The sequence below is a fragment of the Schistocerca cancellata genome, chromosome 11 (genome assembly GCF_023864275.1).
Source record: "Schistocerca cancellata isolate TAMUIC-IGC-003103 chromosome 11, iqSchCanc2.1, whole genome shotgun sequence".
Taxonomy (NCBI): domain Eukaryota; kingdom Metazoa; phylum Arthropoda; class Insecta; order Orthoptera; family Acrididae; genus Schistocerca; species Schistocerca cancellata.
The window spans coordinates 27,867,291-27,887,756 of record NC_064636.1 but is presented as its reverse complement, the minus strand read 5'-3'; the positions used below and the strand labels follow the sequence as shown (position 1 = coordinate 27,887,756).

General features: G+C 47.4%; 1 protein-coding gene and 1 pseudogene across 1 annotated transcript in view; one reads left to right on the top strand and one right to left on the bottom strand.

Moving 5' to 3' along the window:
* Positions 1-20,466, top strand: part of LOC126108860 (pancreas transcription factor 1 subunit alpha-like) — a gene marked incomplete at its 5' end in the record, with an annotated part of 155,659 nt that overhangs the window by 76,323 nt on the left and 58,870 nt on the right. The window lies entirely within an intron of this gene.
* LOC126109077 (5S ribosomal RNA) lies at positions 1,025-1,142 on the bottom strand (annotated as a pseudogene).

Sequence of the window (20,466 nt, the reverse complement as noted above, 5' to 3'; positions counted from 1 at the left end):
AACATTACCTTCCTTCAATTGCGCCAACTGGCGGTGAATCGAGGAAGTACAGTACATACTGACGAAACTAAAATGAGCTCTAACATGGAAATTAAGCCTTTCAGGACACATGTCCACATAAACTTTTCCTTTATTTGTGTGTGAGGAATGTTTCTTGAAAGTTTGGCCGTACCTTTTTGTAACACCCTGTATACAGTCACGGATTAAACTATTCAGATGTTGAAACTTCCTGGCAGATTAAAACTCTGTGCCGGACCGAGACTCGAACTCAGGACCTTTGGCTTTCGCGGGCAAGTGCTCTACCAACTGAGCCACCCAAGCACAACTGTAAAGTTTGGAAGGTAGGGGACGAGGGACTGGCAGAAGTAAAGCTGTGAGGACGGGGCGTGAGTCGTGCTCGGGTAGCTGAGTTGGTAGATAACTTGTTCGCGAAAGGCAAAGGTCCCGACTTCGAGTCTCAGTCCGGCACACAGTTTTAATGTGCCAGGAAATTTCATATCAGCGCACACTCCGCTGCAGAGTGAAAAATCTCATTCTCGAAGCTATTCAGATGTTGTTGTTCATGTAGAATAACTGTACTTTTTTAGAACTAAAGATCACAACCAGAGATGTTATTTGGTAAGCTAACAGTATGGAGTTTTCCTTCTGTACACATAAAAGGATTAACTGAATTGAACTTCTGCAAAAAGTAAATAGAAATTCTGTACCAGCTGGCTTCACACACTGGAGAAAAAAGTAATCACACATACAAAGAAAGTTACACTCCACATAAATACACTGAAAAGCCAAAGAAACTGGTACTAAAACTAAACTAAACTCCTCCCGCACAGTCCACGAAGGTCCAAAGTTACCGACCGGCCGCCGTGTCGTCCTCAGCCCATAGGCGTCACTGGATGTCGATACGGAGGGTCACGTGGTCAGCACACCGCTCTGCTAGCCGTATGTCAGTTTCCGAGACCGCAGCCGCTACTCCTCAGCCGAGTAGCTCCTCAGTTTGCCTCACAGGGGCTGAGTGCACCCCGCTTGCCAACAGCGCTCGGCAGACCGGATGGTCACCCATCCGACTGCTAGCCCAGCCCAGCAGCGCTTAAATTCGGTGATCTGACGGGAACCGGCGTTACCACTGCGGCAAGGCCGTTGGCCAAAAGAAACTGGTACACCTGCCTAATATCGTGTAGGGCCCCCACAAGCACGCAGAAGTGCTGCAATACGATGTGACACGGACTCGACTAGCGTCTGAAGTAGTGCTGGAGGGAACTGACACCATGAATCTTACAGGGCTGTCCATAAATCCGTAAGAGGACGAGGGAGTGGAGATCTTCTGAACAGCACGTTGCAAAGTGTCCCAGATATCCTCAATAATGTTCATGTCTGGGGAGTATGCTGGCCAGCGGAAAAGTTTAAACTCAGAAGAGTGTTCGTGGAGCCACTCTGTAGCAATTCCGGACGTGTGGGGTGTCGCATTGTCCTGCTGGAATTGCCCACGTCCGTCGGAATGCACAAAGGACACGACTGGATGCATGGGATCAGACAGGATGCTTAGGTGCATGTCACCTGTCAGAGTCGTATCTAGACGTGTCACGGCTACCATATCACTCCAACCGCACATGCCCCATAGGACTGCAGAGCCTCCACCAGATTGAACATGAATTCATGAGGTTGTCTCCATACCCGTACACGTCCATCCGCTCGATACAATTTGAAACGAGACTCGTCCGACCAGGAAACATGTTTCCAGTCATCAGCAGTCCAATGCCGGTGTTCGCGGGCCCATGCGAGGCGTATAGCTTTGTGTGGTGCAGTCAACAAGGATACTAAAATGTAGACTTTCACGGCCGGAATTATCATGTCCATTATAATTATCTGGGCTGTTATGCCGTGGTCGGTTGATGATTGCCTCAAATGGTTCAAATGGCTCTGAGCACTATGGGACTTAACATCTGTGGTCATCAGTCCCGCAGAACTTAGAACTACTTAAACCTAACTAACTTAAGGACATCACACACATCCATGCCCGAGGCAGGATTCGAACTGCGACCGTAGTAGTCGCGCGATTCCGGACTGAGCGCCTGAACCGCTAGACCACCGCGGCCGGCAGGTCGGTTGATGAACTCTGTGTCAATTCCGAACGTTTCGTCTCCGACTGCGGGAGACATCTTCAAGGGGGTCCGTAGCTCAATGGAAGGTCCAACACACCCACTGGCTCGCTACTGACTGCCGCAACATTCCGTGTCCGCGCGCTCCCACGCCGCGGCGTGACGTCACGTGTTTTGAAAACGTCAGTGCAACTGGCCGCTGTCCGTCGCCGTCGATCGCCGTTGCCATCACCCAGTAGTGGGCGGGTGGTACACATCTTCTTCAACACAGGCGTCGAGATGCCGTTTAATTTACAAGCCCACCAGGAAGATACAGGAATACCTTAAGCCTGCCAAGGACGCTCGCAAACCACTGGAAAAAGCTGGAGTGTATAGGATCCCATGCAGCTGTGGTGATGTTTATGTGGGTACCACTGAAAGAACTGTTTCTAAACGTTCGGAAGAGCATAAGAGAAATTGCAGAAGAGGAGAAACGGAAGGATCAGCTGTTGCGGAGCATGCTTTCCAGCCAGGGAACCACCATATTCGTTTCGAGGAGACGCAAGTACTAGCGGCCACAAGCGGATATTACGAAAGGCTCTACAGGGAGGCAATCGAAATCGCTAAAGACCCAAATAATTTCAACCATAAGGAGGAGGGTGTGAAATTAAACGGTATATGGATGCCGGTGTTGAAGAAGATGTGTACCACCCGCCCACTACTGGGTGATGGCAACGGCGATCGACGGCGACGGACAGCGGCCAATTGCACTGACGTTTTCAAAACACGTGACGTCACGCCGCGGCGCGGGAGCGCGCGGACACGGAATTCGGCGGCAGTCAGTAGCGAGCCAGTGGGTGTGTTGGACCTTCCATCGAGCTACGGAACCCCTTGAAGATGTCTCCCGCAGTCGGAGACGAAACGTTGGGAATCGACACAGAATTCATCAACCGACCACGGCATAACAGCCCGGATAATTATAATCGACAAGTCAACAAGGACACACGAGTCATCCTTCGGCTCCGAAAGCCTACGTGATGTTTCGTCCAATGGTTCGCACCCTGACACATGTTGATGGCTCAGCACTGAAATCTGCAACAATTTGCGGAAGGGTTGCACGTCTGTCACGTTGAACAGTTCTCTTCAGTCATCGTCGGGTCCGTTGTTGCAGGATCTTTTTTCGGCCGCAGCGATGTCGGAGATCTGATGTTTTACCAGACTCCTGATATTCATAGTACACTAGTGAAATGGTTGTATGGGAAAATTCTCATTTCGTCGCTGCCTCGGAGATACTGTGTCCCACCGATCGTGCGCCGACTATAACACGGCGTTCAAACTCACTTAAATCTTGGTAACTTGTCATTGTAGCAGCAGATCTAACAACTGCGCCACACACTTGTTGTGTTATATAGGCGTTGCCGACTGCAGCGCTGTGTTCTGCCTGTTTACATATCTCCGTATCTGCGCAAGCCTATACCAGTTTCTTTGGCGCTTCATTGTACGAGGTGCATTCAAGTTCTAAGGCCTCCGATTTCTTTTCTCCGGACTGGAAAGAGATAGAAAAATGCGCATTGTTTTAAAATGAGGCCGCGTTCATTGTCAATACGTCCCAGAGATGGCAGCACTGTACGGCAGATGGAATTTCACCGTCAGCGGCGAGAATGAGAACTGTTTTAAATACTTAAAATGGCGACGTTTTCCTTACTTGAACAGCGTGCAATCATTCGTTTTCGGAATTTGCGTGGTGTGAAACCAATTGAAATTCATCGACAGTTGAAGGAGACACGTGGTGATGGAGTTACGGATGTGTCGAAAGTGCGTTCGTGGGTGCGACAGTTTAATGAAGGCAGAACATCGTGTGATGACAAACCGAAACAACCTCGGGCTCGCACGAGCCGGTCTGACGACACGATCAAGAAAGTGGACAGAATTGTTTTGGGGGATCGCCGAATGACTGTTGAACAGTTCGCCTCCAGAGTTGGCATTTCTGTGGTTTCTGTGCACACAATCCTGCACGACGACCTGAAAATGCGAAAAGTGTCATCCAGGTGGGTGCCACGAATGCTGACGGACGACCACACGGCTGCCCGTGTGGCATGTTGCCCAGCAATGTTGACGCGCGACGACAGCACGAATGGGACTTTCTTTTCGTCGGTTGTGACAATGGATGAGACGTGGATGCCATTTTTCAATCCAGAAACGAAGCGCCAGTCAGCTCAATGGAAGCACACAGATTCACCGCCACCAAAAAAATTTCGGGTAACCGCCAGTGCTAAAAAATTATGGTGTCCACGTTCTGGGACAGCGAGGGCGTAATCCTTACCCATTGCGTTCCAAAGGGCACTACGGTAACCGGTGCATCCTAATAAAATGTTTTGAAGAACAAATTCCTTCCTGCAATGCAACAAAAACGTCCGGGAAGGGCTGCGCGTGTGCTGTTTCACCGAGACAACGCACCCCCACATCGAGCTAACGTTACGCAACAGTTTCTTCGTGATAACAACTTTGAAGTGATTCCTCATGCTCCCTACTCACCTGACCTGGCTCCTAGTGACTTTTGGCTTTTTCCAACAATGAAAGACACTCTCCGTGGCCGCACATTCACCAGCCGTGCTGCTATTGCCTCAGCGATTTTCCAGTGGTCAAAACAGACTCCTAAAGAAGCCTTCGCCGCTTCCCACGCCCGGGTTCCTGGGTTCGATTCCTGGTGGGGTCAGGGATTTTCTCTGCCTCGTGATGACTGGGTGTTGTGTGCTGTCCTTAGGTTAGTTAGGTTTAAGTAGTTCTAAGTTCTAGGGGACTGATGACCATAGATGTTAAGTCCCATAGTGCTCAGAGCCATTTGAACCATTTTTTAACGCCCTAATCCTCGTTCTGTGTTATAAAAAAATGTTCAAATGTGTCTGAAATCTTACGGGACTCAACTGCCAAGGTCATCAGTCCCTAAGCTTACACACTACTTGACCTAAAGTATCCTAAGGACAAACACACACACCCATGCCCGAGGGAAGACTCGAACCTCCGCCACGACCAGCCGCACAGTCCATGACTGCAGCGCTTCGACCGCTCGGCTAATCCCGCGCGGCGTTCTGTGTTACACCTTCCACCTTCTTTATCTATTACTGACGATGCTCATAAGTTTAATTCTAAGTTGGTTTTGTTTTGTTTTTAGGGCGCAAGAAATAACTGGAGGTCGTACACGCCCAAGTCGAAACTTTAGAACACGAAGACAGAGAGAAGTTAAAAAACGACTATAAGTCAGTCCCAGTTGAGATAGTAGAAGACAGCTAAAAACAGGCACGTGGAAAAAGGGCTATAAAAGACACCATAGACAAACGGAAAACAGGCACGTGGGTAAGGGCTATAAAAGACACCGTAGACAAACGGAGTGTGCTTATGCTGCGACATAGAGGGTCTGACAACCCTACCACAACAAAGGTCAAAAATTAATTGTGATTGTAGTGTTGCTCACGCTGCTAAATACTGCATTTTCGGGCAACAACAAAGTTACATTATGTGGCAGGTGTCACTAGAGTACAGTTAATAAAGTCATTTCTTGAAATAATGGATAAACTAGGCACTCATCTTTTCGTGTTTCCCACGCTGGTCTCGTTGTGAACTCGTGGCTCAATCGTCGAAAATCTAGGTGGTGATGATTCCAAGCTCGGATGCAAAGAGGCCTAGGTTTTATTCTGCGATATTCAAAAGTTTTATAGATGTGTTTCATAAACCATTCTTGAAGATTAAACTTTTGCAAGTTAGGACAGTGGTGATGTAAAAAAGTAATCAGCACTCCGAATTTAAGTTACACTCTTTTTTATTACTTTTGTTGCAATATCACGTAACTCGTTCCAAAACATCACTTCACAATATAAAATTCATTGGAAGAATCCTGCCGGCCGGTGTAGCCGTGCGGTTCTAAGCGCGTCAGTTTGGAACCGCGTGACCGCTACGGTCGCAGGTTCGAATCCTGCCTCGGGTATGGATGTGTGTGATGCCCTTAGGTTAGTTAGGTTTAAGTAGTTCTACGTTCTAGGGGACTGATGACCTCAGTAGTTAAGTCCCATAGTGCTCAGAGCCATTTGAACCATTTTTTTTTGAAGAATCCTAAGAAAATGCAATCCGAAAACAAAGGAAGTAGGTCACAGTACGCTTGTCCGCCCACTGCTTGAATACTGCTCAGCAGTGTGGGATCCGTACCAGATAGGGTTGATAGAAGAGAGAGAGAAGATCCAACGGAGAGCAGCGCGCTTCGTTACAGGATCATTTAGTAATCGCGAAAGCGTTGCGGAGATGATAGATAAACTCCAGTGGAAGACTCTGCAGGAGAGACGCTCAGTAGCTCGGTACGGGCTTTTGTTGAAGTTTCGAGAACACACCTTCACCGAAGAGTCAAGCAGTATATTGCTCCCTCCTACGTATACCTCGCGAAGAGACCGTGAGGATAAAATCAGAGAGATTAGACCCCACACAGAGGCATACCGACAATCCTTCTTTCCACCAACAATATGAGACTCGAATAGAAGGGAGAACCGGTAGAGGTACTCAAGGTACCCTCCGCCACACACCGTCAGGTGGCTTGCGGAAAATGGTTGTAGATGTAGATGAAAATATCTTCCTCACTGTTAAAGTTCACATTTCATAAACTGACAACAATTTGCGTCTTTTTAACATGACGACCAAAGCTTGACTCTCTAATAACCGCCTACGCGCCCAAAAATCAGAGTTACAAGTACGTCAAAGACCATAGTGACAAAAGAAAGAATACACATAATATCGTTGTAATATATACATATCGATGTATCGAAGTACCTCTACATTGTTGTTGTTGTTGTGGTCTTCAGTCCTGAGACTGGTTTGATGCAGCTCTCCATGCTACTCTATCCTGTGCAAGCTTCTTCATCTCCCAGTATCTACTGCAACCTACATCCTTCTGAATCTGCTTAGTGTATTCATCTCTTGGTCTCCCTCTACGATTTTTACCCTCCACACTGCCCTCCAATGCTAAATTTGTGATCCCTTGATGTCTCAAAACATGTCCTACCAACCGATCCCTTCTTCTAGTCAAGTTGTGCCACAAACTTCTCTTCTCCCCAATCCTATTCAATACCTCCTCATTAGTTATGTGATCTACCCACCTTATCTTCAGCATTCTTCTGTAGCACCACATTTCGAAAGCGTCTATTCTCTTCTTGTCCAAACTAGTTATCGTCCATGTTTCACTTCCATACATGGCTACATTCCATACAAATACTTTCAGAAACGACTTCCTGACACTTAAATCTATACTCGATGTTAACAAATTCCTCTTCTTGAGAAACGCTTTCCTTACCATTGCCAGTCTACATTTTATATCCTCTCTATTTCGACCATCATCGGTTATTTTACTCCCTAAATAGCAAAACTCCTTTACTACTTTAAGTGTCTCATTTCCTAATCTAATTCCCTCAGCATCACCCGACTTAATTTGACTACATTCCATTATCCTCGTTTTGCTTTTGTTGATGTTCATCTTATATCCTCCTTTCAAGACACTGTCCATTCCGTTCAACTGCTCTTCCAAGTCCTTTGCTGTCTCTGACAGAATTACAATATCATCGGCGAACCTCAAAGTTTTTACTTCTTCTCCATGAATTTTAATACCTACTCCGAATTTTTCTTTTGTTTCCTTTACTGCTTGCTCAATATACAGATTGAATAACATCGGGGAGAGGCTACAACCCTGTCTTACTCCTTTCCCAACCACTGCTTCCCTTTCATGCCCCTCGACTCTTATAACTGCCATCTGGTTTCTGTACAAACTGTAAATAGCCTTTCGCTCCCTGTATTTTACCCCTGCCACCTTCAGAATTTGAAAGAGAGTATTCCAGTTAACATTGTCAAAAGCTTTCTCTAAGTCTACAAATGCTAGAAACGTAGGTTTGCCTTTTCTTAATCTTTCTTCTAAAATAAGTCGTAAGGTCAGTATTGCCTCACGTGTTCCAACATTTCTACGGAATCCAAACTGATCTTCCCCGAGGTCGGCTTCTACCAGTTTTTCCATTCGGCTGTAAAGAATTCTCGTTAGGATTTTGCAGCTGTGACTTATTAAACTGATAGTTCGGTAATTTTCACATCTGTCAACACCTGCTTTCTTTGGGATTGGAATTATTATATTCTTCTTGAAGTCTGAGGGTATTTCGCCTGTCTCATACATCGTGCTCACCAGATGGTAGAGTTTTGTCATGACTGGCTCTCCCGAGGCCATCAGTAGTTCAAATGGAATGTCGTCTACTCCCGGGGCCTTGTTTCGACTCAGGTCTTTCAGTGCTCTGTCAAACTCTTCACGCAGTATCGTATCTCCCATTTCGTCTTCGTCTACATCCTCTTCCATTTCCATAATATTGTCCTCAAGTACATCGCCCTTGTATAGACCCTCTATATACTCCTTCCACCTTTCTGCCTTCCCTTCTTTGCTTAGAACTGGGTTGCCATCTGAGCTCTTGATATTCATACAAGTGGTTCTCTTCTCTCCAAAGGTCTCTTTACTTTTCCTGTAGGCAGTATCTATCTTACGCCTAGTGAGACAAGCCTCTACATCCTTACATTTGTCCTCTAGCCATCCCTGCTTAGCCATTTTGCACTTCCTGTCGATATCATTTTTGAGACGTTTGTATTCCTTTTTGCCTGCTTCATTTACTGCATTTTTATATTTTCTCCTTTCATCAATTAAATTCAATATTTCTTCTGTTACCCATGGATTTCTATTAGCCCTCGTCTTTTTACCTACTTGATCCTCTGCTGCCTTCACTACTTCATCCCTCAGAGCTACCCATTCTTCTTCTACTGTATTTCTTTCCCCCATTCCTGTCAATTGTTCACTTATGCTCTCCCTGAAACTCTCCAAAATCTGGTTCTTTCAGTTTATCCAGGTCCCATCTCCTTAAATTCCCACCTTTTTGCAGTTTCTTCAGTTTCAATCTGCAGTTCATAACCAATAGATTGTGGTCAGAATCCACATCTGCCCCAGGAAATGTCTTACAATTTAAAACCTGGTTTCTAAATCTCTGTCTTACCATTATATAATCTATCTGATACCTTTTAGTATCTCCAGGATTCTTCCAGGTATACAACCTTCTTTTATGATTCTTGAATTAAGTGTTGGCTATGATTAAGTTATGCTCTGTGCAAAATTCTACAAGGCGGCTTCCTCTTTCATTCCTTCCCCCCAATCCATATTCACCTACTATGTTTCCTTCTCTCCCTATTCCTACTGACGAATTCCAGTCACCCATGACTATTAAATTTTCGTCTCCTTTCACTACCTGAATAATTTCTTTTATCTCGTCATACATTTCATCTATTTCTTCATCATCTGCAGAGGTAGTTGGCATATAAACTTGTACTACTGTAGTAGGCATGGGCTTTGTGTCTATCTTGGCCACAATAATGCGTTCACTATGCTGTTTGTAGTAGCTAACCCGCACTCCTATTTTTTTATTCATTATTAAACCTACTCCTGCATTACCCCTATATGATTTTGTATTTATAACCCTGTAATCACCTGACCAAAAGTCTTGTTCCTCCTGCCACCGAACTTCACTAATTCCCACTATATCTAACTTTAACCTATCCATTTCCCTTTTTAAATTTTCTAACCTACCTGCCCGATTAAGGGATCTGACATTCCACGCTCCGATCCGTAGAACGCCAGTTTTCTTTCTCCTGATAACGACGTCCTCCTGAGTAGTCCCCGCCCGGAGATCCGAATGGGGGACTATTTTACCTCCGGAATATTTTACCCAAGAGGACGCATGAAATCAAATCTGAATGTTGTCACAGAAATATGTTAACTATTTTACAGAAACACAGTAGAATATTGTTGGCATCGAGAGGTTGAGTGAGGTGCCGTAATGGTGACGTAATACAAGTACCATTAGAAGGGGATGCACGAAAATATGGAAACAGAAAAAATACAACATATTGCCATGTCTAGTACGGTGTTGGAAATTCGTTCGCATTCAAAACACCTTCCATTCATCTCGGAGTGGACGAATACAAACCCTGAGCCGTTCTTAAGGGAATCGTATGTTACATTTTCTGCCAAACAGTTTGTAACTTCAGGTAACGATGGTAGAGGTGGATATCGATAATACACTCCTGGAAATTGAAATAAGAACACCGTGAATTCATTGTCTCAGGAAGGGGAAACTTTATTGACACATTCCTGGGGTCAGATACATCACATGGTCACACTGACAGAACCACAGGCACATAGACACAGGCAACAGAGCATGCACAATGTCGGCACTAGTACAGTGTATATCCACCTTTCGCAGCAATGCAGGCTGCTATTCTCCCATGGAGACGATCGTAGAGATGCTGGATGTAGTCCTGTGGAACGGCTTGCCATGCCATTTCCACCTGGCGCCTCAGTTGGACCAGCGTTCGTGCTGGACGTGCAGACCGCGTGAGACGACGCTTCATCCAGTCCCAAACATGCTCAATGGGGGACAGATCCGGAGATCTTGCTGGCCAGGGTAGTTGACTTACACCTTCTAGAGCACGTTGGGTGGCACGGGATACATGCGGACGTGCATTGTCCTGTTGGAACAGCAAGTTCCCTTGCCGGTCTAGGAATGGTAGAACGTTGGGTTCGATGACGGTTTGGATGTACCGTGCACTATTCAGTGTCCCCTCGACGATCACCAGTGGTGTACGGCCAGTGTAGGAGATCGCTCCCCACACCATGATGCCGGGTGTTGGCCCTGTGTGCCTCGGTCGTATGCAGTCCTGATTGTGGCGCTCACCTGCACGGCGCCAAACACGCATACGACCATCATTGGCACCAAGGCAGAAGCGACTCTCATCGCTGAAGGCGACACGTCTCCATTCGTCCCTCCATTCACGCCTGTCGCGACACCACTGGAGGCGGGCTGCACGATGTTGGGGCGTGAGCGGAAGACGGCCTAACGGTGTGCGGGACCGTAGCCCAGCTTCATGGAGACGGTTGCGAATGGTACTCGCCGATACCCCAGGAGCAACAGTGTCCCTAATTTGCTGGGAAGTGGCGGTGCGGTCCCCTACGGCACTGCGTAGGATCCTACGGTCTTGGCGTGTATCCGTGCGTCGCTGCGGTCCGGTCCCAGGTCGACGGGCACGTGCACCTTCCGCCGACCACTGGCGACAACATCGATGTACTGTGGAGACCTCACGCCCCACGTGTTGAGCAATTCGGCGGTACGTCCACCCGGCCTCCCGCATGCCCACTATACGCCCTCGCTCAAAGTCCGTCAACTGCACATACGGTTCACGTCCACGCTGTCGCGGCATGCTACCAGTGTTAAAGACTGCGATGGAGCTCCGTATGCCACGGCAAACTGGCTGACACTGACGGCGGCGGTGCACAAATGCTGCGCAGCTAGCGCCATTCGACGGCCAACACCGCGGTTCCTGGTGTGTCCGCTGTGCCGTGCCTGTGATCATTGCTTGTACAGCCCTCTCGCAGTGTCCGGAGCAAGTATGGTGGGTCTGGCACACCGGTGTCAATGTGTTCTTTTTTCAATTTCCAGGAGTGTAGATCGTCCCGGTGATTGTCGTGGCCAGGGCAGATGCGAACCAGTCGTGGACGGTGTGTCTTGGAACACAGCTTCACTATTCGGGAACAAACACTGTACCATAGGATGGACCCCATCAGTCAAAATTGTCAGTTAATCCTGGCCAATAATGCTGCCTTGGAGAGTAACAAGGGCGTCACACAATATCACGATTCGGCTGCCACAATTATCACTGAATCCCTGCCATGTTTCACGATTGGGACGCAAGTTGGAAACAGTGTGCAACAGCACTTTTTTTTATTATTTGGCCTTTTAGTGTGGACTCAATTTAGCCATCGGCAACACACAGTGACAATGTACACATAATTGAATAAACAAATACAGAGATGCATATTTACAAGAATAAAAAGCTTAACCGTTACAGTTTTGTACATAATGTTTTAAATATTGAATTGAATTGAATTGGAAAATAATTAAAAGTGTCTTGACTTACAATTCACACCAATTCTGAAATATCTTCATCAGCGAGGCATATTTATAATTCACGTACACCATTAAAACCTACAGATTGTAACCAGTAATCTTGATAAAGGTAACTATCACTTTGTGTAGACGAATGGCTTTAGTACACAAAAGAGAAGAAGCTGATTGAGGAAGATGGTAGCCCATACTCAGCAATGTCTTCAGAAAGACCAACCGTTCACGGTCAAATTTGGGGCACATAAATAAGATGTGGTGGACATCAGCTTCCGACTCAGGATCACACTCACATGCTGGTGAACTGTAGACGTTGATCCGATGTAGATGTTGTGGGAAAGAGGCATGATTGAAGTGGAGTCTTATGACGGTAGAAAGCGTGGATCGGTCCAGATGTGTCCTCATGCACCACGGCTGTGAAGGAATCCGAGGTTGTAGCACTGCGTAATAACCGCCTTTTGTCTGTTGAGAAACGTTCCACATTTCCTGCCATTGTAGTCTTGCATGATCCTTGAACGGTCAAATTTGGGGCTCATAAATAAGATGTGGTTGACATCAGCTTCCGACTCAGGATCACACTCACATGCTGGTGAACTGTAAACGTTGATTCGATGTAGATGTTGTGGGAAAGAGGCATGATTGAAGTGGAGTCTTATGATGGTAGAAATCGTGGATCAGTCCACATGTGTCCTCATGCACCACGGCTGTGAAGGAATCCGAGGTTGTAGCACTGCGTAATAACCGCCTTTTGTCTGTTGAGAAACGTTCCACATTTCCTGCCATTGTAGTCTTGCGTGATCCTTGACTTCACGTAAGTAGTCTGTACAAGGAAGGTGCAGATCCAGGACGGTGCCTAAGGTTGGTTGGATGGTTTGGGGAAGGAGACCAGACAGCGAGGTCATCGGTCTCATCGGATTAGGGAAGGAAGGGGGAGGAAGTCGGCCGTGCCCTTTGAAAGGAACCATCCCGGCATTTGCCTGGAGCGATTTAGGGAAATCACGGAAAACCGAAATCAGGATGGCCGGACGCGGGATTGAACCGTCGTCCTCCCGAATGCGAGTCCAGTGTCTAACCACTGCGCCATCTCGCTCGGTCTGGTGCCTAAGGTTGCCGCTTGTTTGGCTAATGCATCAACTTCATCATTATAGACGATACCAGAGTGGGAAGGTACCCACAACAAATGGATCGTCCGGCCCGTGCGTGTGCTGCGAATATATTCAGATATCACATCCAAGATGTAACTGTTGGTTGTTTTGTTCCACCGACTGTACTGAATGTTTTTAAGAACGCTTTGCGAGTCAGATACTATCAATATCTTTGGGGAAGGAAGTGCTAGAGACGACTAAAGAGTTTCTTCCACAGTTCCTTACTCCAGCTTGTTATACCTTTGGCAACGCATTCTCTTGGTACTGGCATTTCAGTAACCAATGAGTGCTTTTGGAGTTCCAGCTCTCCCTGCTTGTGGAGCCCCCTTTGCGTTGTTTCGGGACTGACAGGGCTCTTGAGTGTGATGACACACTCACTCAATACACACTTTCGTCCACCTCGTGTCTCAGCACACGAGGTTTCCCACTTTTGCTGTGTGCAGTATAACTGTTCAATACCATGCCTCTTGATGCACAACAGTTCGGCTTCCCAGGCTGTGGAAGCACCCACCACAGGTGTACCAACAGTTTGCCCAAGTTCGACTTCATTTAACTCTGCCTCATGAATTCTTAACTGCACTTCTCTGACCGTGTCTGATACTGCAATGTACAGCGAACAGGGCACGGGTACCATTCGTGGTCAAATACAACAGTGTAGCATCTACTTTTGTCACGTACATACTCAGACTGATGCGCCAAAGGAAAATTTGTACCAAGGCCGGGATTCAAACCTGGGTCTTCTGCTGACTAGGCAGATTGAACTACCCTAGCACGCCTCCCACTTCAGTCCAAACTCTTATCCACTCTCCAGCCCACTAGTTATCCCCCCTAAACTGGAACAGCATTGCAGAGGCTCTCCAACTCTATTGGAATAGTACCTCAGCATCGAACAAACCAGTAGACTCTGGCTGAAAACTAGGCATCGGTGCTTTTATCAAATGAGACTACATGGTTCCAGAGACCTTATCATGGTTAGACACTGAACTCGCATTCGGGAGGACGACGGTTCAATCCCGCGTCCGGCCATCCTGCTTTAGGTTTTCCGTGATTTCCCTAAATCACTCCAGGCAAATTCCGGGATGGTTCCTCTGAAAGGGCACGGCCGACTTCCTTCCCAATCCTTCCGTAATCCGATGAGACCGATGACCACGCTGTCTGGTCTCCTTCCCCAAGCCAACCAACCAACCAGACCTTATCATGTCTCATTTATTATGTATATACGCAGACTGAAGTGACGAAAGAATATTCGTACCAAGGTCGGGATTCGAACCTAGCACTACCAGTCACAAAGCAGATGCACTAACCACTATGACATCCCGGCACAGTCGATTTGCACAACTACATGGAATATGCTAGTACGCCTCCCTCCTCAGTCCAATCCAGTCCCAGGATTGGTACATATTTTCATTTCTCACTTCAGTCAGAATATACTGGGTGATCAAAAAGTCAGTGTAAATTTGAAAACTGAATAAATCACGCAATAATGTAGATAGAGAGGTGCAAATTGAGACACATGCTTGTAATGACATGGGGTTTTATTAGAACCAAAAATGTCCGACATATGGCGCTTGATCAGATCAGAATAGCAATAATTAGCATAACAGAGTAAGACAAAGCAAATATGATGTTCTTTACAGGAAATGCTCAATATGTCCTCCATCATTGCTCAACAATAGCTGTAGTCGAGGAATAATGTGGTAAATCCAACTGTAAAGCATGTCCGGAGTTATGGTGAGGCATTGGCGTCGGATGTTGTCTTTCAGCATCCCTAGAGATGTCGGTCGATCAAAGCCAATAATCGCACGGACTGAGGTCTGGGGACCTGGGAGGCCAAGCGTGACGAAAGTGGCGGCTGAGCACACGATCATCACCCAATGACGCGCGCAAGAGATCTTTCACGCGTCTAGCAATATGGGGTGGAGCGCCATCCTGCATAAACATCGTACGTTCCAGCAGGTGTTTATCAGCCAGGCTGGGGATGATGCGATTCTGTAACATATCGGCGTACCTCTCACCCGTCACGGTAGCAGTTACAAAACCAGAATCACGCATTTCCTCGAAGAAAAAAGGCCCGATAACGGTAGACGTGGTAAATCCTACCCATACTGTGACTTTTTCGTCGTGCAATGGAGTTTCCACGACAGTTCTGGGATTTTCGGTAGCCCAAATTCTGCAGTTGTGGGCGTTGACAGAGCCTCGGAGCGTGAAATGAGCTTCGTCGGTTCACAACACGTTACTCAACCAATCGTCATCTTCCGCCATCTTTTGAAACGCCCACACCGCAAATGCCCTCCGCTTTACTAAATCGCCAGGTAACAATTCACGATGCCGACGGATTTTGTACGGATAGCATCGGTGGGTACGCCTAAGTACCAACCAAACAGTAGTGTACGGAATGCCGGTGCGACGTGCGACTGCACGAGCGCTGACTTCCCCGTGCACAGACGGTCTCCATTTCTTCCTGAACTGTCTCAGCAGCATTACGCCTTGTGCTCGGTCGGCCACTACGGGGTCTATCGTCTAAACAACCCGTGGCTTCGAACTTCTAAATCATTCTTGCCACAGCTGCATTTTTCAACGGACGTTTACCCGCTCGAAGCCCCTTCCTACGGCGACAGGATCGTAACGCTGAACTATCACATTCCCCATTCTGATAATACAGCTTCACTAAAAGCGCCTTTTCAGGTAACGTCAACATGCTGCGACTGCTGACGCATCTGATTCTCTGTCTTTTTTTTTTCTTTCTTTATTGTATTTCACTTCCCCATGGGGGCGGGATGGCAGCAGCATATGCGCTGCTCTTCAGCCGAAAGACATAGAACAAACAACAGAAGACAGTGAAAAATATACAAAGGAGAGAATATGGTGAACATAGATATAAAAAAGGGGGAACATCATGGAAGGCAATGGACAAAAAACGGGGTGACCGTAAAATGGAGATAAAAAAAACTGTTAAAACTGTTTAAAAGGAGCACACACAAAAAGCCACACACTGCGACAATTAAAAGAACACAAGGCACAGTATGACTGGAGCATGAAAGGTATCGACGGATGGTGTAGCCCATAACAAACACTGACGGCGAACCTCAAGGCAGTACACAATTAAAATCACACCTCTTGACGCACAGGAGAAACAGCACTAAACACAACACTGATGTGACACACTGACGATGATCAAGACAGAGGATCTGCCAGGCGCTAGGAGATGAGGGAGACCTGAAGAAGGGAGGGAGGGGAAGAGATGGGGGAGATGAGCGGGGGGCGCGCTGAAGACGGCCAGGTAGGGAGGGACGTGGGAAGGAAAGAGGCAAGTATGGGGTGCAGGGTCTTAGGGGAGGGGGGGGGGGAGGAAGGAGGAAAATCCGCTCTGGAAGAAGGAAGGAAGAGGAAAAAAGGGAGACCTGGGGAGGGGGAGGGGGGAACAAGGCCAGGTTATAGTTCGAAGGAAGGGTAGATGTCACGGCGAAGTTCGTCATCCAGGAGGGGGAGGCGTTGGAAATTGCCCTGATGAAGGAGATGTGGGGAGGTGGAGGGAGGGATACAGTGATAGAGGTGCGGCAACGGGCATGGGGTGGAGAGGAAGGAGAGGAAACCAGAGGGGGGGGGGGGGATCAAGCCTGCAGACAATGTAAAGGATGTGGAGATGTTGGAGGAACAGGAGGAGGTGGGTGAAGGGGATCAGTTCATAGCCGGCCGCGGTGGTCTAGCGGTTCTGGCGCTGCAGTCCGGAACCGCGGAACTGCTACGGTCGCAGGTTCGAATCCTGCCTCGGGCATGGATATGTGTGATGTCCTTAGGTTAGTTAGGTTTAAGTAGTTCTAAGTTCTAGGGGACTGATGACCTCAGAAGTTAAGTCCCATTTGAACCATTTGAACCGAGATGAACCGACGTCCAGATGTTGTAGGGTTGGGTGGCCAGCCGTCATCACAGATGTCGGATGCCGTAGGCTGGGCAGACTGGGAAAACAGAGGACAGGGAGGCGAACTCTGGAGGAACTACAGGGTCTCCAGAAAAGGACTCCCTGATTTCAAAATTAAATATCTCGAAAACAAAGATCGATAGAGTAATGCAGTAAACGGTATGTTTATTGTGAAAGCTGTAAGAAGTTTATACAGCAGTTTGAAATAATAGTTACAAAAGCTGCTAACAGATGGCGCTGTAATCGCCATACGTAATGCCTAGTATAAATACAGGGTTATTACAAATGATTGAAGCGATTTCACAGCTCTACAATAACTTTATTATTTGAGATATTTTCAAAATGCTTTGCACACACATACAAAAACTCAAAAAGTTTTTTTAAGCATTCACAAATGTTCGATATGTGCCGCTTTAGTGATTCGGCACACGTCAAGCCGATAATCAAGTTCCTCCCACACTCGGCGCAGCGTGTCCCCACCAATGAGTTCGAAAGCATCGTTGATGCGAGCTCGCAGTTCTGGCACGTTTCTTGGTAGAGGAGGTTTAAACACTGAATCTTTCACATAACCCCACAGAAAGAAATCGCATGGGGTTAAGTCGGGAGAGCGTGGGGGCCATGACACGAATTGCTGATCATGATCTCCACCACGACCGATCCATCGGTTTTCCAATCTCCTGTTTAAGAAATGCCGAACTTCATGATGGAAGTGCGGTGGAGCACCATCCTGTTGAAAGATGAAGTCGGCGCTGTCGGTCTCCAGTTGTGGCATGAGCCAATTTTCCGCGGGCTACGCGTGAAACTTGCCCGCACGCGTTGAACCGTTTCTTCGCTCACTGCAGGCCGACCCGTTGATTTCCCCTTACAGAGGCATCCAGAAGCTTTAAACTGCGCATATCATCGCCGAATGGAGTTAGCAGTTGGTGGCTCTTTGTTGAACTTCGTCCTGAAGTGTCGTTGCACTGTTATGACTGACTGATGTGAGTGCATTTCAAGCACGACATACGCTTTCTCGGCTCCTGTCGCCATTTTGTCTCACTGCGCTCTCGAGCGCTCTGAGAGCAGAAACCTGAAGTGCGGCTTCAGCCGAACAAAACTTTATGAGTTTTTCTACGTATCTGTAGTGTGTCGTGACCATATGTCAATGAATGGAGCTACAGTGAATTTATGAAATCGCTTCAATCATTTGTAATAGCCCTGTAGTGATCCGAAGCCCAGAGCGATCAGTTTCGCTATTGAAACGTGAAAGGAGGTTAGCGTACTGAAGGAAGAGATTAAAACCGTGTACTCCATTGAACAGCGAGTTTTTCTGGTGCTAGAGTACCACAGATTAGAAGAGAGTCCTACGGCAACAAGGTCAAGTTTTCGAGCACGATTTAATGTTCCAAAAGGACCCGATAGGAAAACCATTCGTACGCTCTTCGCAAAATTTCAACGAACAGGCAGCATAACTAATGATCTAATGGGGCATGGTGGCCGCAAGCAAACCGCAGTTACGCCTGAAAATATCGCCTCAGTTTCTGGAATTTTTCAGCGAAATCCAATGTCATACGTCCGTAGAATTGCATCTGAGACTGGTTTGAAGCGTTCCAGCACGCAGAAAATACCGAGAAAGAGCCTACACATGTTTCCATTCAAAATTCAAACGCACCAGCCCATACCCGTACGAGCTGTGGAACAAAGGGTTGCCTTTGCTAATCAGATGCTCACAATAATTGATAGTGAAGGATTTGATGTTGGCTGCATCGGGTTTACAGATGAAGCGCACTTCCACCTGAATGGATACGTGAATAAGCAGAACTGGCGATTTTGGGGTTCCGAAAAGCCATATTGGTGTGAAGCGAAACCCCTGTATTCTCCTCAAGTTACTGTGTGGGCTGCAGTATGCAGCAGAGGCATTACTGGCCCTTTTTTCATTCGAGAAACGGGCACTGGTGCACGTTACGTTGTAATTTTGGAACAATTTGTCGCCACACAGCAAGCGTTAGAGGATCGACCAGGTACTGAATGGTTTATGCAAGATGGAGCCCGACCACATCGGACCGAACAAGAGTTTCGCTTTCTTGAGGAATACTTCGGGAATCGAGTCATTGCTTTGGAATATCCCAAACTTACTGGTGCAGGCATGGATTGGCCTCCATATTCGCCGGATTTGACTCCCTGTGACTTTTTTTTTGTGGGGCACAGTGAAAGACACGGTCTACCCGAAGCATCCCGCCACGCTGGACGAGCTTAGCTCGAATCGGCGATCTCTGTGGCATGTGAATCCATTTCGGTTGAGACACTACGAAATGCGGTGGCGACTTTCATTCTTCGTTTGCGCCACCTCTGTAGTGCCAATGGAGAACATTTTGAAAACATTGTGATGTGATTGTTTGCAAAGATTGTTTTCATACGATTATTTCACTTATGTATGCTGATATGAGCTGTACAGCGTACAGCGCCATCTGTTAGCAGCTTTTGTAACTATTATTTCAAACTGCTGTATAAACTTCTTACAGCTTTCACAATAAACATACCGTTTACTGCATTCCTCTATCGACCTTTGTTTTCGAGATATTTAATTTTGAAATCAGGGAGCCCTTTTCTGGACACCCTGTAACATCAGACTTTAACGTTGGGCAGAGTACAAGTGTGCCAAACACTGCTAATGGACCGAGCGAGGTGGCGCAGTGGTTAGACACTGGACTCGCATTCGGGAGGAAGACGGTTCAATCCCGCGTCCGGTCATCCTGATTTAGGTTTTCCGTGATTTCCCTAAATCACTCCAGGGAAATGCCGGGATGGTTCCTCTGAAAGGGCACGGCCGACTTCCTTCCCTAATCCGATGAGACCGATGACTTCGCTGTCTGGTCTCATTCCCCAAACAACCCGACCCCGACCCGACTGCTAATGGTGGGCCTCCACAGCCCATGACCTGTGCATGTGGCTGTGTTAACACCACGACTTTGGCAACTATGACTGAAATGGGCACGTGACCATCGGCTCTGGACATTGGCGCAGTGGCAGAGCAGTGAACGGTCTGATGAATCGCGATATCTTCTTCATCGTGCTGATGGGAGGGACCAGATCCGACGTCTTCCACGGGAGCAGCTCCTCAACACCTGTACCGTGGGCCAGAGACCAGCTGGTGGCTGCTCCATTATGCTCCAGAAAACACTCACGCATGCATCCACGGGTGCAGCCGAGTTTGTGCAAGACACATCACGGCCGAGGAGTATCGTACACTGGTTGCAGACCACGTACACACTAGAGATGGGCAAACTCGTTCATCTTTGGGAACTACGAGGTGCATTCAAGTTCTAAGGCCTCCG